Source organism: Euprymna scolopes, chromosome 18, assembly GCF_053919585.1.
Source record: "Euprymna scolopes isolate OS-2025 chromosome 18, ASM5391958v1, whole genome shotgun sequence".
Taxonomy (NCBI): Eukaryota; Metazoa; Mollusca; class Cephalopoda; order Sepiida; family Sepiolidae; genus Euprymna; species Euprymna scolopes.
Window position 1 is genome coordinate 42,505,134 of NC_136499.1, and position 14,265 is coordinate 42,519,398.

The 14,265-nt window shown below is 34.2% G+C and overlaps 1 protein-coding gene and 1 long non-coding RNA gene across 4 annotated transcripts in view; one reads left to right on the forward strand and one right to left on the reverse strand.

Moving 5' to 3' along the window:
• Window positions 1-14,265, forward strand: part of LOC145297590 (uncharacterized) — a 496,342-nt gene that overhangs the window by 416,257 nt on the left and 65,820 nt on the right. The window contains exon 3 of one of the 2 annotated variants that reach the window (XR_013870277.1): window positions 219-4,738. The exons of the other annotated variant lie outside the window; for it this stretch is intronic. This is a non-coding gene — a long non-coding RNA (uncharacterized LOC145297590). Of the gene's footprint in view, window positions 1-218; window positions 4,739-14,265 lie in introns of those variants that run through there. 2 annotated transcript variants of the gene reach the window in all.
• The window catches only part of LOC145297589 (phospholipid phosphatase-related protein type 5-like), a 254,821-nt gene that overhangs the window by 106,049 nt on the left and 134,507 nt on the right, over window positions 1-14,265 (reverse strand). The window lies entirely within an intron of this gene.

Here is a 14,265-nt window from a genome sequence, read left to right on the forward strand (position 1 = left end):
GTTCAGATAGTGAAGAAGCCACCATATTGACATTTAGTAACACGACACACAATAACACGACGTATATATGAACGCCACCCCACAACGTACCAGACATTCCAAAAGTAATGCCCCCTATTTTTTATTCTAACCAAATCGATGAGGGGATTGTAAATTATATTATCATGATGACTGAATTTATGCATTTATGACCTTAAAGTTTCATCTCTTTGTTGCAGATACTGGCGGTATGCAACTCTAAGAGAGCAACCCCTGTTATGGACATGCGTCAGATGCAGAGATGCATCATTGAATTCCTGGTAAAAGTGCACTGAGAATGGTGGTGGCTATGTAGAAAAATAAATTTTGGAGCAAAAAAAAAAAAAAAATAGGTTGCTCGTTTTAATGCTCTTCATCTTCGTAGCTTTTCAACTTTTTGAGTTTAAAAAACGAATATGAGGTTTTACTTTTGGAACTACTCTTGAAGCAGCAAACCGGAAGTTCAGTACCTAATCGTAAACCAAATCCATTTTAGTTTTAGTTGTTATTCATAATATTTCGTCTGATGTAACTCTCAAAACGCCGTAAAGTTAACAACCACTATGAGAAGAGTAGCTTAAATAATCCAAATAATATCAACCCACATCTAAAAGATTCCAAGATATATTAAATACATAGATAAATAAATAAATAAATAGAAAAGATTGTAATCAGAGGAATGGCTGAGAAGATACAATGCATAACAATAATGAAAACGGCTGAAATAATAAGGAAACCCCTTGAATGCAGAAACTAACACACACGAGCTACAGACACAAGCCGGACATACAAAAACTGCTATAGATACAAAATACACAAAGAAACATCACATGAAAGCATAAGTATAAATGTAAGGTAACCTACCCCACCTTTTTTGTGTGTATATGTCATGATAAACTGGTACTATACACATATAAGTGCGGAGAGTCAAGGAGGATGGAAAGAGCAAGGAGAGAAAACACTAGTCAAACCTCTGCTGAGAACAGGGACTTTGGGGAGGCTCATTTCACCTAAATTCCAGTGAAGACCAATGGCCACTGCCAATGAGAAACCAATGGTAAGTGGCAGTTGTGATAAAGCAAATTTATCTGCAAAGGTTATCGAAAGAGGTGGAGGGCACCAGAAATCTGGTGGAACTTGTTGTCACTCAGACTCCAGAGAACGGCACAAGTTGTTCTCAAAGAGAAATCTTTGATGATGGCCTGCATGACTACTCCTAGTGAGTAAACAATAAAATAATATGGAAACCTGGAGAGACTTGTTGTCACCCATATTAGGGCACACCACCGGTTGTTGCTAGTAAGTAATCTCTGATGATGACCTGTGTGAGAACTACTGAATACAAATAATAAATAAAACGACTGAACTAAAATGAAAAACTAATATAGATATTTGTGTTCTGGTCTACTGTAATTTTTGAAACGCTGTGAAAAATATCTTCCTCATTTTTAATTTGCAAAGTCCTTCAAAATATTAAAATCCACATTTCACTTGACGTAAACAAACTTGATGGAGGTGGATCCTAGAGAAAAAAAAAATCTAATCCAAATAAAACGAGGGGAAAAAATAATTGATTTAATTTATCTTAAGGGATCAGCATGATGTGTAAAGAAAAAAAAACTTAAAAAAAAAATGTCACAGGAGGTTTGCTTTGAAATGATCAAAGTACTGATGATGTCACACAATCTGACCAATGAACAGCAAGCACTTATTTCAGCATGTTGACACTTGAAACTGTGTTAGAGATTATTTCTTTGCTTTTTATGTTTGTTAGAGATTATTTCTTTGCCGTTTTTTTTTTTTTTGTGTTAGAGATTATATCATTGCCGTTTTCAATTTTTTCTTTGTTTTTTCACCCAATTTCCTCATTATCTTGTTCTAGCTGGGGATGGCGCATCATACCGGATGCCAGACATTCACCTGTTATCTCATACATTTAAACCGAGAGATCATTTTAACATTCTAACTTCAAGTACTATTGTTTGTATCTCTCTAGCGTTTGATTCACTTGGTATATTTTCAAGGTAGTTTGAAAAATTATTTTTTATAAGTTCGGTTGCCCCACTAATTATTGGAATGATTCCAATTCCTTTTCATTTCATACATAAGACCTTCGTTTTCGTTATACGTTCCCTCTCAGCTCTATTTAACCTAGCATCAATGGGGGACACTAACTTCTACTAAGGTTGCTTCTCTCTCCTTGTCCAATATCACTATGTAAGGTTTAATAGCTCTGTTTTCTAGATATGTAGCTGTAGGGATAGTCATAGTGGATGGTGCATGATTTGTTTTCAACTGTTTTCTTTATAATATATACTAGCCAGGATACCCGGCATTGCCCAGGTGTTTGGAGGTCTGTGTTGAGCAACAAATAAAAACAAAACAAAAGTGGTAATAGGCAGGCAAGCTCGAACCCGTACCACAAAGGGGGAAAAGAATGTGAAAAAAAAACAAAAAAACAAAAAAACATGATTTATTTGCCATTGCAAAAAAAGCGACCCCCACCTTGTAGAAATTTGCCCAGTTAAGGGTGAAGGAATTAATTAATGTTTTTAACCAATTTTTTTTTATATTTGTCGTCCAAAGAGTCGAGCTTCAAAACGATACTGATCTCGTGAAAATTCGTCGAAAGTTTTAGGCATACATACATACATACATACATTAAAACAGACAGGTGAGATTTATATTATAGATTATTATTACTCTATTACTAATTTGCAAAATCTTTCAAAATATTCAAATCTGCATTTCACTTGACGTAAACAAACTTGATGGAGGTGGATCCTAGAGAAAAAAAAATCCAATCTAAATAAAACGAGGGAAAAAAAATAATTGATTTAATTTATCTTAAGGGATCAGCATGATGTGTAAAGAAAAAAAAAACTTTTTAAAAAAATGTCACAGGAGGTTTGCTTTGAAATGATCAAAGAACTGATGATGTCACAAACCTGACCAATGAATAGCAAGCATTTATTTCAGCATGTTTACACTTGAAACTGTGTTAGAGATTATTTCTTTGCTTTTTATGTGTTAGAGATTATTTCTTTGCTTTTTATGTATATTAGAGATTATTTCTTTGCTTTTTATGTGTTAGAGATTATTTCTTTGCCGTCTTTTTTTTTTGTGTGCGTGTGATTATATCATTGCCTTTTTCAATTTTTTTCTCCTTTCTTTTTCCACTTTTCTCATTTTGTTCTAGCTGGGGATGGTCCAGACACTGGACGCTGGTTTTTCCCAGCATCGTGGGGCAACAAATAAATGAAACAACGGAATGATTTCTGCACCGGCGTGAACTCATTCACTTAGCAAGTCAACTTTTTGATTGACATGACTAAATTTGAACACGTTTCACTTCCTATGGCCTCGTAGCGTAGCGATAAGATGTTACGTTTTATTTCACTTTCTTTTCAACCTTCGCGTCATAGGTTCGAGTCTGCCTGACTACTAACACTTTTTTTTTCTTTTACACCTCCAAATACCCGGGAAACGCCAGGTACCCCACTAGTCTAATATATACTGCAAAGTCAGTCACTTTCTCGATTTTTGCCATCGATAGCTTTCTTTCTAGAAAATCAATATTTGATTTTGGTTTGCCAGTTCTTTTGGTGGATCATTGCAGCATATTTTTTTACAAGGGAGTAACCACTTATCAAGGCTCAAAGACCACTCGAGGAAAAGAGTTAATGGTGGTCATCAGGACTACAGTGTACTTATTGTTAGTGAAAGAAATTAAGTAGGATTTAATTATATAAGAGGGCAGTTCAACAAGAACTTATTTAAATTAGACATGAAAACGAATATGCTGTAATCAGCTGGGAAGCAGCCCCAGAGTATTTTGTTCCACAGACGGAAAATTCTAGGAAATAAACTTTGCTCATGGAATTTTGGTTTAGTTTTAGGCAGAGATAGAGTTTTAGTGAAACTGTTGACAGTTGTTGTTTGTGTTTACATATTAAACCAGAGTTGCAGACGGTCTAAAGTCTAACTCTGGTTCCTGGAATTCGAAAAATTCTGACTCAAACTTTGATTCTTAGAATTCCAAAATATCCTACTCTTTATTTTAAAGTATTTCAAATATTAAGTAACAATCAGAGTATTCCTTATTTTAAAGTATTTCAAATATTCAGTAATAATCGGAGTCAACTAAAACATTTCAACTCCTAGCATTCTTACTCCAACTCTTTCAAAAACGCTCAACTCGATCCGACTCCGCAACTCTGCTTTAAACTATACCGTTTTCAGATAGAAATTGAAAAGAAAAAGAGATCAAATTGTTAAATTTAATTCAGATAAGTTCACCTTTTTTGATTTGCAAAAACATTTAAGTATATTTTTTTAACCTTGCAAAAAGACAACATTTCCTTACATTATTTTTTTCTTCATTTTTCCTTTCTTTTTAGATTTTAAATTCAATTTGTTTTTATTATTTGATTTTCATCCCAATGCAAAATACGTGCGTTTACATTGACGGGAGAATTGTCAAACCTTACAAGATTATTGATAAGCAGAAGAAAAGGGGGAAACCTAAGCAACAAAATAATATGATTTAATCTCCTGAAGTGATTATCCAATGTATTCGTTTTCTTTCTTTTCAATGACACATGCAGCAATTTAAGCATCCACACACACAAAAAAAAAATGAGTTAATTTCTTTATTACATTTTTGTTATAATAGATTTTTTTTAGTGTAAAGTGGGAAAATGTGTCCTTCCAGCTCATTACTGAGATCCACACAAACAGCAAATGGCTGCTCCTATGTCTCTGCTCCATATAGTTATAAGGGAAATTCACCACTAGTTACTTCCTATTCAGGGGAGATAAGCCCATGTTACTTCCTGTTGTCAGAAATAGAGAACATTTTTACCTATATATGCTCCCCCCTCCATTACTACGGGATGAATTGTCGTGGTCATCTTTTCCTGCGACAGAAAACTTGCATGATTTTCTGCACACTTTTGATAAGTTTCTTGGTACTCTTGTTACATGAAAGTTGTTTTAATGGAGGGGTACTGACCGGGTGTTTACATCTCTCATCAACTCTTCATCATGCTCACAGAATGATCTTACATTAATGTGCCGTTCGACCTCCATTGTTTACTCAGGGGGTTGTTCCGGTGGAAGCTGAGGGTTTGTGGACAAATTTGAAATTCCTGGTTTGGTGTAATGTGTGCCATCCACAACTGGGTATATTTTACGGAGAAACCAACAGTTACAGAGTATTACTCGATTGCTCCCATCTACTCTCACTTGGTACCATTGGTTCCTATGTGTCCATACACCTTCCCAGTCTTCGTCCATCGATGTGGGTAGTTACTATCCTGCTTCTGAATTTGGACAAAATTTCCAACTTGGAGTTGTCAGAGTGGACGACAATGTTGGTTGTAAAACTGTTTGTTTCGCACGTGCCTCTTGGTCATTGCCACGTCTCTTAGTTCTTCCCCTATTTTTTTCCATTGTTTTTTTTTTTGTTTTTTTTTTTACACGGTGGTCACCATTTATCAAGGCCCGGAAGCCACTCAGGGATAAGGGTTATTGCAAGTACAGTACGTTAGTGTGGAGATTTAATGAAGTGTTTACTTAAGGGGGCGGTTCATCAGGAATTTGCTTACATTGGACTTGAAGACATCCAGGTTGTAGTCAGATGGGAAACAGGCAGACGGAACAGAGTTCCACAGGCGTGCAGTTCTAAGAAAGAAGCTTTGTTCATGGAATCTACGTTTTGATTTAGGCACAGATAAAGAGTGGGGAAATTTTTTGACAGTGGATTCAGCTAGACGGGTGTTTTTCATAAAAGATTGGCGAGCGGGGACCAGAGATTGGAGTTTCTGTGTTTAGTATTTATCCCATAGGACAGGAAGGTGGTCTTTAAAATATAGCATTACAGCTGAGGACACGTTAAGGTTTTAGATGGGGGTGTTGCGATGGGTTAGTAATGCCGTTCATAGTTGTGCACGTTGTCAGCTAGTATACATTTTTCGGTCTTAACAGCAAACTCTGCACAACTGTTGCTTTGAGTGTAATAGACTGATGAGATACACTTCTGTATATCTCAGTTCCTCAAAACGTAGTCAGACTCCTGGAACTCAAACGGTGATCCTCTGCTTGAAGAGATTTTTTTTAGGTGCACTATAAGTACAGAACCAAGTTCTCAAGGTATTGCATACCGTTTTGGTCCTCCCTGACATCATTAGGCCACTTCCAACCATCCAGTATATCGATCAGCATGCACCATAAAATTCCTACTCTGTATATCGACAACATCAACTAGCACTTGTTGGAATGGAAATTCTGGGTCTGCTGGTGACATCCAGGACTCCCTGGGCTGAGTGCAACCATATTGCAAGTACAGCACTGGGATTTGGTTTGCTTGATGGTAGCATCCAAACCTGGCCAGAAAAATCATTGTCTTTCATTTGCCAGCAGACCATTTATACCTTGATGTGCACAATAAAGGAATTCCAATACCTTTGTGCAAAGTTGTCGAGGTATCAAGATTTCGTTGTTTTTGATAATAACTCTTTCAAGGCAATATAATCATGCATAGGTTAGAAAACTCGAGCCATGTGTGGGAAGCCATTTTGAATTAGATCTCTTAAGGTTCTGAATTCTTTATTTGTGGCTGCCACGGCCATGATCCTTTCCAGTTTAATAGCTTTCACCTTATAATCACTTTTGTACATCGACGTAAAAGCAGTTTTAACTATGGAGTCAATCATTTGGTCATGTTTTTTTTTGTTTTTTTGTGGGGTACTTGCTGGGTATCGCGATGCACAATCAGAAGCTAACTTAAGTTTTCTGGGATGATGTTTTATCTGGAATCTGTACATCAGTGTACTTTTCTTTAAATTTAACAGGTAGGGGGGGGGGGTAATATTTTCCAGGTTTGAAAATATTTTTATTAGTGGCAGGTGATCCACTGTTATTAACAAATCCAGGCAGACTGTGATATCCATTCCATGCATTCAGTGCTATTTTTCTGGTGTGTGCTTATATCATCGAAAACTGATTAAATGGGGATGATGTGTGATGTGTTTCCTTCATGGTAGCATCATTCAGCTTCTGTAGATCCACCATGCACTTCAGAGACTCATTCTTTTTTGGCATAACAACCATCCTTGAACACCAAGTAGCAGTTGTACCTACTGGTAGCAGTTCTATTATCCCGAGTGTGACATCTATGTTCTGCTTCATCTTTTTTTCCAGTGATTGAGAACATGTATCGGTGTGTGAATTGCTGTTGGTGTTACCCTTGGAAAGAATTTTATTTTTTAGAGTTTACCCTCTATTGTATGCAGTGGTTGATGTGGATATGTATTGAACGCGCTTGATTTAAAATGTTCCATTAGCCATTGTTCCAATTCATGTCTGTTGCCTCCAGGCAGACCAACCATGAAAACTTCTGCTCCAATGTAGTGAATGAAGCTACCTCTACCAGTAGCTTCCTTTTGTGTTCAGTATTCCTCAGTCCAGCTATCCTCTGCCCAGCAACCATGTCATCTGAATAGTCCACTTGCTGCCAACATGTTTGTTCGTTTGGACACTGAATTCCAAATTCACAAAATTTGGCTTCGCCACGTAGTGTTGATAAAAAATGAGTTACTGGCTCAGCCTTATTCTGTCTCATGGAGTGGAATTTCTGTCTGTGGACTTCTTTGTATAATCCTCTAACAGCCACCAGTCGTATTTGACATAGAAGGTACTTCTCTGTGGCAGAGGGCAGAGTTGAATCTTTCTATTCTTACAAGTGTTTGTGTCCAGTGTACATGTCTCCTGTAGTTCATTCGGGATTGCAGCTAGGTTTTCCAATCTGCATACATCTTTGTATCGGGGCCCAAGTGCCTAAAAACAATGTCTATTCTTCATTAATAGTATCCGGTCCTATCGAAGGTTGTTTTGTCTTGTTTTTGTTTTTTTCTCCTGTTACATGTTGGGACAACAACAAAGCATTTCTTTCTGAAGCTCAATAAGTTGCTTCAATAGATGCACGTTTTCTTGCTTCATGGTGTTTGGTGGTGAATATGTTCAGTGTCCAATATCGTTTTACAAATTTACATGCCTAACACTGTTGATCCTGTTTATAACGCCATATAAAGTGGGAAAATATGTCTTTCCACCTTATTACTGAGACTCACAAAAAGCAAATGGCTGCTCCCATGTCTCTGTTATATACAGCTATCAAGAGAGATTACCACTGGTTACTTTTGTGCAAGGGAGATCACCACTGGTTACTTCATGTTGTAAGGAAAAGATAACTCTTTTTTCTATACAGAAAGGGATAATTATATACTCTTTGATGATTAGATTTTCCCAACATATAATAGATGAACAGAAAAAAAGAAGGACTTCACTCTAATATATATATATATATATATATATATATATATATATATATATATATATATATATATATAATGAATAAATGACAGAAGTCTATATTCCAAATTGCATGATGTTGACCATCTTACAATTTATTTCTTTAATTCAGTTGATATTTACAATTCTTGACAGTATCTGTTTCGTAGCACAAAATAATCCACTTAATTATTATATATAATATTATTACATATGCTCTGTAATTACATTCAGCTTCTTAAATAAGGATTGGTATATATAAAGAGGAAATATAAGTGAATAAAGAATATTTACACACACACACACATATTTATTTTAGTCTGTTTGGCAATTAGTTTGGCAGTTTCTCGGAAATTACTGGGTCAATTTGGTCAATATTTTGTATAGATCTTTATGATAGGTATTGGTATTTAATGTAGACACCACAATACCGCATTTACTCTAGAAGGTTGGCATAAAGCACTTATTATGGGCTATGACTTTTATCTGTTTTTAATGAGCTAAAACGTCTAGTGTGTGTGTGCGTATATATATATATATATATATATATATATAATACAGGTTGAAAACGGCTTAACTCATTCCATCATTAGATGTCTTAATTTGCCTTAGTTTGTGTTTATTCATTACACTTCTGCATTATATTGACATCTATAAATTATTTTTATAAAAAGGAATTTCAATTGATTTTATCAATTAATTATTTAATCCTGGTCAACATTTAATTTTTTATTACTACTATTGTTATTATTACTTATATTGACAAATATTTTACTCATATACTCAGATTTACTCCTACTCTCTTCATGATCAGTGAAAAATTTAATGAGACATTTTTCAAGGATCATCAACTGATAATTTTATCAATGGTAAAGAAATATGCATTATATACCGATAAACCTATTTCTAAAAAAAAAAATATATATAAAATGTATTTATAAAACAAATAAACTTTTCTGTTAAAAAAAACCCAAAAAAAACAAAGACGTTTACACTTTTAATAACTATTATTCTCTGCAGACGTTTGACCTAATCATATATTTAATTATTTTTACATAATGTAAAATGAAACGCATTTGCTTCATGTGAATACTGAATTTGAAACCTTTAAATTGTTAATTATGAAATAGTCGTTAAGTGCTTACATTTCAAGTAACAAAATTATTAATTTATTTTTCTATTTTTTATTTCAAATATCATTTTATGTACATTATCATTAGTGTAATAAAAATTGGCTTTGTTAAGTATTAAGAATGTAACTTTACTTCGATGTCTTGCAAACAATATGAATTTAAATTGGTCTTTACATATTGATTAAAACAAAATTGTTCATTTTTTTTTTTTCATGTTTTGCAAATAGTTTTAAGTTGGCCAAAATCTGATCATAAAAGCCTACCATGTCCTCTTTGAGAGGAATTTTGGTTAGGAACTTCTGCTTTAAATATCAAAATTAAATGAAATAAGGTAGATGCATCCAAATATTTTTGGAAAAAAGATTTTTTTTTTTTTTTTACTTTATACTCATCCTCATCCTCCTATTCATCATCATCGGTTTGATGTACGTTTAACATGCTGACATGTGTTGGACGACTTTAAGAAATGGATTGCCAAAGTAACATCTAGCCAAGTCTTTATCTTTCTTTTCTTCGAGTCCATTTTTATTTCCTTCCATGTTTTCCATAACTTTCTCCTGTGAACTGACCCTGCTATCTCAACTGTTCTGCATCTACTAACTCAAGAATTCTCATCAATTCTTCCACTTCATGCAAAGTGAAAAAATATGTTTTCCCAGCTTGTTACTGAAACTCACAAAAAAGCAAATGGCTGTTTCCATGTCTCTGTTATATACAGCTGTCAGGAGAGATCATCACTGGTTACTTCTTGTGCAAGGGAGGTCACCACTGGTTACTTCCTGATAACTCTTTTAAGTATACATAGAGGAATAATTACATACTCTTTACTGATTATATTTTTCTACTATATAATGGATGAACAGAAAATAAGAAGGACTCTCAACTCTATAAATAAATAAATATATATATATATATATATATATATATATATATATGTATATAGTAATTTATAAAATATATATGGTGATTAAGCTACACTGAATATTCGGCGTTTCATCCACTATAGGATTCCTCAGGCTTATGCGCAAATTCTGTGGTTGATCTCTACATGCTGCATGTGCTGTAGACAACCACAGAATTCGCGCATAAGCCTGAGGAATCCTAGAGTGGATGAAACGCCGAATATTCAGTGTAGCTTAATCGCCATATATATTTCATAAATTACTAACTAGCTCTACCTACGTATTGAGCACTTTTGAAGTAAATACTTAAAGTTTACGCATAAATCTATACTTTCGTATATTAATTTTATGTGAGTAAATGAAGTAGTTATATATATATATATATATATATATATATATATATATATATATATATATATATTCTATGTAATAATTTGATTGCAGAAATTCATCTCTGGATCAAATTACGATAGGTTTGCAATGACAGATGCCACATACGAATTTATTTCCATAACTTTCTCCTGTAAACTGACTCTGCTATCTGAACTGTTCTACATCTACTAACTCAAGAATACTCATCAATTCTTTCAATGTGACCATACCATCGAAGTCTACTCATCTGCACACATCTCCCTATATTGTTAATGAGTATAAACCTACAGCACATGCAGCATGTAGAGATCAATGTTAGACCGATGATGATGATGATGATGACGACGACGACGACGACGATGATGATGATGATGATGATGATGATGATGATGATGACGATGATGATGATCTTATTCAGTGGTTACTAACCTTTTTCTAACTATCATCCATCTGAATCCTAATCTGCACCAACATCTCTCTTATACAAAGCCAAAGATAATTTTTTTAAACTATAAAAGCTAACATTCACTTCTTGCTCCGACTCCTGCAAAAATGCCTGAATCCCAACCTTATTTATAGGTGAGGTGTAGGCTAAAAAGAAAAATAATTCAACTTCTTGTTCTAGTATAAGATCAAAAGAAAAACAGCTGACTTCCAACTTCGATTGTTGTATCCTGTAAAAAGTTGCTGATTCCTCAATTCTGACTCCCTCTTCCCCACTTCTTGATACAAAGATAAACTTTGTATCAAGAATGCTAAAAATAGATACAAGACGCATTTTAATATGGTCGCTTGATGTACACTACAAAACGTAAAATTAACTTTCAAGATACAATAAATCCAAGATCTTGGCATCTGCTGTTTGTACTGGTTGGCATATGGAATCTCCTGTCTGGATAATGTTCTAATACAAGCAATAGTCATTCAGTAGGACTTCTTTTTTTTTTAAATCTCATTCTTAGTAAAGCAAAAAAGGTACATTAAGTGCGATTAATTTTTTTTTTTTTCATACATTTTGTAAGTTATTTAAAATTTGTTTTAATATTTTCCTACCTCCTCTTTTCATCTTCGCTTCTCTCCTACTACCATCTTTTTCTCATCAACGCCATCCGATTATTTCAGTATCCACCCAATCAATACAGAGAGTATATCTTTAGACTCTAACACTCTGTGTATTTATTTTCATATATGACTAAATATGTAATGTTAGAAAAAAAAAAGTTAGTGAGTAAAAAGTGTGCCTTTTTCTAGTTTCTAGACAAATTCAAATTTCAACTGCTGAGGGGAAGTGAGAAAGCAAATAGTAAGTTAAACTATTTCTACAACCTGAAATGAATTCAAAAAGATATCCTCTACTCAAAATAAAATGTCTACATTTGGTATTTTTTTTTCTTTATGTCACCAGAAATTATAATTTATATATGAAAAATTGATTTGCTGCCGTAATTTTATGATTTATATAAATACTGGCCTGAGTGCCCAGCGTTGCCCGGGTGTTTGGAGGTAGGTTGAGCAAAAAAAAAAAAAAAAAAAAAAATGGGTAGTAGACAGGAAGGCTCAAACCCGTATCACAAAGAAGGCAAAGAACATGAAAAAAAAACGTGACGTCCTTGCTGTTGCGCCCATCACCAAACCAGAAGTGACGTATGTTTAAATTAAGGCTGGTTAATCGAAAAGAGGGGATGACTTTCGAAAATATCAGCGAGAAAAAAAAACGATCCCTTCCTGTAGAAAAGTTGAGGTGAAGGAATTAATGTCTTTAACCAATTTTTCGATATTTGTCGTCCAAAGGGTCGAGGTTCAAAACGATACCGTTCCCATGAAAATCCGTTTGCTTTGCCAAAGGTTTTAGGCAGACATGCATACATGATGATTGCTGCATCTTTCCAGATGATCGCCGTCACATTGAGTTCTCTCAATCTCGTCGTCCATGCCATCTCAGATGATTCTGCACTCCCACCGCAGATTTGCACATCTTGAAGCAGATGTGACATACAAATTGAGCAATTTCCACAGAGTTGACTTCCTCTGGATGTTGAAGGGTATTCCTATGAACTATCACATGTCTTCTCAAACCAGCAGTACACTTGTAAACTTTGCTGCATATTAAACAGATCGTTTGGTTCGGACTACATACATTTAAACAGATAGGTGAGATTTATATTATAGATTAGTGTGTACGTTGGTGAAGCATATTTATTTATTTTTAAATTAAGGCTAGTTCATCGAAAAGAGAGGATGACTTTCGAAAATATCGGCAAAAAAGCGATCCCTCCCTGTAGAAAAGTTCCCAGCTGAGGGTAAAGGAATTAATGTTTTTAACCAATTTTTGGATATTTGTCGTCCGAAGGGTCGACCTTCAAAACGATATTGATCTTGTGAAAATCTGTCGCCTCTGTCAAACGTTTTAGGCATACATACATACATACATTTAAACAGACATGTGAGATTTATATTACAGATTAGTGCGTACATTGGTGAAGCATATTTATTTATTTTGTCATTTTTTGGAGGCAGATGTATACTAATCTATATAAATAAAGCAATATGTGTGTCTGTGTAGAAATATTTAACAGATAAACTTTTAAACTACTAGCCACATGACACTGAAATTAACAGGAAATAGTAATCATACACCAAGGATGGTTTATAATGAGTAAAATCTTTGTTTGGATGGATGAATAATGCACACAGAAATATGTCCACAAGTTGAAATACAAAATGTTCATTTCAACTTGCCAACATATTTCTATTACTTTGGCGCATGAGCAAATTCATTCACAACTTGAGGTGGTTTAATTTAAAATTTTTCTTATCTATGTGTCGATAGCCCAAACGGCAGGGAATGTGGCTGGAGCAGTAAACGTTTTAGCTTCGATTCTAGCTGATGGCACCCAAGTCATTTTTTATTTAACTTTTAAAATCAGTCTATATATGTATATAATATATATGTATATAATATGCAACAAAGAATTGGCTCTGTAACAATAAATACGAAATCTGCATTAATTAAAATATATTTAAGCATATCTTACGACCGGTCAAGGCCGGGCACCTAACCCCTTGCTTGTATAAGAATAAAAAATTTAATACAGTCTTATGGACTGACCTGTGTTGGGTTGAGCACAAAAAATTATAGTGTTTATCATTGAATCTTGGACAACACCAGGTGTTCCTAATAGTTTTACATAAAATTAAAGAAAAATAGCTAATAATTACTTCTTTTCTTAGTGAATATAAAGAGTAAAATAAAACAGGTATTTAGGTTAATTTGGTTTTCCGATTGGTTTGTATTAAGTTTAAATACATGAACCAGCTTACAACTATTTATGTGCATTTCTCTTAAGTAACTTTCTAGTGATTTGCTTAATTTGTAGCCTATAAAATTTAAAAGTAAAAAGAAAGAATTTAAAATGTCTACACAATTTAGGAACAAGTGTTAAATACCAAAGGAACGTCAGCTGATATTCATTTGGTGATTTAAATTC